Source organism: Lissotriton vulgaris, chromosome 2_1, assembly GCF_964263255.1.
Source record: "Lissotriton vulgaris chromosome 2_1, aLisVul1.2, whole genome shotgun sequence".
NCBI classification, from domain to species: Eukaryota; Metazoa; Chordata; class Amphibia; order Caudata; family Salamandridae; genus Lissotriton; species Lissotriton vulgaris.
Window position 1 is genome coordinate 1,814,966,571 of NC_141687.1, and position 4,274 is coordinate 1,814,970,844.

Here is a 4,274-nt window from a genome sequence, read left to right on the forward strand (position 1 = left end):
GCTTCATGCAGATGACGGAGGGGGTTTACAGGCAATTAGGACATGCCGGTCCAACCTTGTCTTGTTAGGCAAGGTGGGCACCTATCAGCCTGGTAGGGCATGAGATAGCGTAAATTCACGTTATGTCCACATGTTTTGACTGGCGCAGCACTTGGTCATGTGTCTGTACCCTGTACTGGGCATCCTCCAGGTAGGGGGCACATTAGGGTTTGGACACCACAAAAGGATATGCACAAGCTGGCATGGGGTGTGTTCAGGGTTGTATCATACAGAACTGGGGTGTCTTATTGGGTACACTCACCACCTGTACATTCAGCTTTGGGAGGTTTGTTTCATCTTTTCATAGGGAAGAGATGTAGGGTACCGGATTGCTCACAGCTTGGCACACTAAGGTGGGCACAAACCGGGTTGTTAACCATTAAACCTTTTATAATGAATGCCTTGGGGCACCTGCAGGAGCGAGGGATGCTTCCTGATTGCCTAAGACTTTAGGGTTAGGGGCCTCCCCACACCCATGCCCACATGGCTTTCGGCATAATGGCCCCAGGCTCTAGAAAGGCTAAAGGGGGATTTCTGTGCATTGCTTATAGAGTGTCACATACCATTAAGGGCATGTTGCTAATAAACTTGTACCAAAGTTAGCATTCGCGGTATTTAGGCAAGGGCAGGTTTGATACATATTGCTGTCTGCTCCCTGGGATACTACCAGAAGTTTTGGAGGACAAGACTTCACTAGGGGGCTGACTGGTGTATGCGACGGACAAATCCAATGTTTTACATTTACTAAAGGCTGAAAGTTGTTAGCTGCTGGTGCAAAGTTTTATTCATATGCACAGATTACCAATTTAAATATTCACTGTATGGAGTAGGGCAACTACCAGGCACTTGCACACCGAGGCATCTTGCAGCAGTGCCTGCTGCCAGGCTGTATAGATATAAAGTTTAAACACGACTGCCAGGTCCCCATGGGGTGAAGCCCACTGGCTACTTTCGGGTTCAAGTATCATACCTTCCTTCCAGGGTTGTTGGAATTATATCAGTAGCAGACATAGAGATATCGCGTATCCAGCGGCAACATGCCTGCGGAAACACTTGCATTTCATAAATACACACGCATCATGCTCCAACAAGCGCTATGCACAGATAGCTGGGAAAGGAAGTATGGCGGGCTGGATAATTCTTACCCTCCCCATCAGGGCACAACTTGTCACTTCACTTGTGTTTTATGAAAGGAGAGAAGGTTAGCACTCCCCTTGGCAAGGATGGAAGAGGTCCTAGTGGCCTTTACTACACATATACGGTTAAGGCACTGCCACTTACTGCGTGGCATCTAACCATGTTTCAGTCAGGCTATGTGAACACCCAGCCACTCCAAGCCGATTTAATTAAGGTCATCTTGTGCCTCATTTCATAGCCCAGTATTAGGACCCTGAGTTTGTAAGTGTCATGAATTACTAAATTCAACCAGAGCTGGCACAGGGCATATCAGGTGGAGCAGTGGAATGGTACCATTGAGGATTAGTTCTTGGCACAAGTCACAGGCCAGAAGGTCTTTTGGTTTCATCAGACACGTGCGGTCTAATGGCAAGGACCATTGGGAGATAGATGGGGTCCAACCATCACCATAGGTAGGGATCCCTTCCCGTGGATTGGCAGGGGGCCGTAAATGAGAAGTTGCAGGTGAGAAAGGAGCTGTTTTTGGTGGGGGGCTCTGTCGGCGACAGTGGTCGCCGCCAGAGCTGTGGCGGAGTTACAGGGCGATCTGTAAGCAAATGGGTACAGAAGGGTACCTCTGCACGTCACATGGGGTGCCAGAGCCAGAGCCCAGGAGACTCATGGGAGGTTCCTGGAAACTGTTGTTAGTCCTTCGGGCGGCTGTGGGCCTGAACAACCGGGGGCTTGCCTTGCTACGCTCCGCCCTGAAAGGAGCGTGAGTAAGAAGGGACTAGGTGTCACGTGATCCGGGAGGAGGATCACCAGAAGGGGCAGCACAAATGGGGTTCGCCCCAGTGCTGCTCGGCTCATCAGGCGGGCAGGTGGCAAGAATGCTGCCTGCCCTTGGATCGCCCGTAAGATAACCCACCATATTACATAACATTGTATGTAATAAACTTGCAGCATTTTTCCCAATACAAAACCTGTGTGGTGTGTACTTATTTGTATGCATGCCATGTGCTTGGGGGTGGAGAGAGTCGCCATGATGGTACTATGCGGCTGCCCGAGGCCGCCGTAGGAGGCCACTCAAGAGGGCGGCCCTCTAGTATCATCGGGCAACCCACCCACCCCCCCACTTCCCCCTGGGGGGCAGGGACTCTGGGGGAGTCCCCTTCCTGGGCGAAGGGGGTCCGCGTCATGTCCGGTGCGAGGCAGGGTGAAGGGTATAAAGGTCCCCCTCTCCACGTTGATGACCTCTTTGTCGCGCCTGACATGCCGCGGTCACTGCCTCGCTGGACACGCTGTCTCCCACCCTACTGCTTACCCGGCGTGGTTGGTGGTAGGAAGCATGGTGAGAATGCTATAATCTTGTACTTTTTTCGTTGCAGGCGGAGTTACAGGGCGATCTGGAAGCAAATGGGTACAGAAGGGTACCTTTGCACAGCACATAGGGGTGCCGGAGCCCAGTAGCCTCATGGGAGGTTCCTGGAAGGTGCAGAGAAGGAATATCGACGGAGAAATATTGTGTGACATAAATATCCCCGCAGAAATATCGAATTGAAGAAATATCAACAACAAAAATATAGTTTGACTAGAATATCGACTGACAGGTAAGTAATATCGATAACAATAATATAGTTGTAATAAATATCGTTTACAAAAATATAGTTTACAAAAATATCGATTTTTTATTAATGTTATGTATTTTAGTGTTTTTATTGAGAATTGTTTTTCATTTTATTATATGTTGTAGAGTTTTATTAGTTATTAATGTATTTTATGTTGAATTTTGTGTTATTAGTTCCGTAGCGGGTTGTGGGTTTATAGGGGAATAGGGTGGGAAGTACTTTAAATATATAAAATTAATTGATTAATTAATGTGTTAATTTAATATTAATTGTTTAATAATTATTTGTTAATTAATTTCAATTAGTCAATTATTAATTAATTATGTTAATTAATTATGTTAATTGTTTAATTAATTTTAGGTGTGTGTAGTGGAGTTTATATGTGAAAATGATGTGAAGTAATTACATTTTTATTGATTAATTATTAAATACTTTATCAATTAATTATCATTAATTAATTATTAATTGTAAAAGAGTAATTAATTTTAGGTTTGTGTTGTGGTGTTTATAAGTGTATATTGTGTGAAAGCTGTCAATTAAATAATTAATTAATTAAAAAATACTTTCATTTTCATTAATTAAATAGTAAATATTAAATGTAATTGAGTAATTAATTTTAGGTGTGTAGGTCTTTGTTAATAATAATATATTTAAATGTATATATTAATTATGTTTATATTGTAAATTAAAATTTAAAAAAAAAGTGATAGTTGTTTTTTTTATTGTATTGAGTTCCAGCGGTTTCCCTACTGTTGTACCCTGTGGAGAGGGAATAGTAATTTTCACCCCTACGCTATCCAACGCTTTCCCTACTGTTGCACTCTCTGGAGTGGAAATAGTAATTTTTACCCCTACGCTATCCAGCGCTTTCCCTACTGTTGCACCCTTTGGTGTGGGAATAGTAATTTTTACCCCTACGCTATCCAACGCTTTCCCTACTGTTGCACTCACTGGAGTTGGAATAGTAATTTTTACCCCTACGCTATCCTACGCTTTCCCTACTGTTGCACCCTCTGGAGTGGGAATAGTCATTTTTACCTCTACGCGATCAAATGCTTTCCCTACTGTTGCACTCACTGGAGTGGGAATAGTAATTTTTACCCCTACGCTATCCAACGCTTTCCCTACTGTTGCACCCTTTGGAGTGGGAATAGTAATTTTTACCCCTACGCTATCCAACGCTTTCCCTACTGTTGCACCCTCTGGAGTGGGAATAGTCATTTTTACCCCTACGCTATCCAACGCTTTCCCTACTGTTGCACCCTCTGGAGTGGGAATAGTAATTTTTACCCCTACACTATCCAACGCTTTCCCTACTGTTGCACCCTCTGGTGTGGGAATAGTAATTGTTACCCCTACGCTATCCAACGCTTTCCCTACCGTTGCACTCACTGGAGTTGGAATAGTAATTTTTACCCCTACGCTATCCTACGCTTTCCCTACTGTTGCACCCTCTGGAGTGGGAATAGTAATTTTTATCCCTACGCTATC

The 4,274-nt window shown here is 44.4% G+C and overlaps 1 non-coding gene across 1 annotated transcript; it reads left to right on the top strand.

Moving 5' to 3' along the window:
* The first annotated feature begins 1,218 nt into the window (after positions 1 to 1,218).
* On the top strand, positions 1,219 to 1,346 carry LOC147733321 (U6atac minor spliceosomal RNA). The gene has a single exon (XR_015308947.1). It is a non-coding gene; the product is annotated as a U6atac minor spliceosomal RNA (small nuclear RNA).
* Positions 1,347 to 4,274: the final 2,928 nt, after the last annotated feature.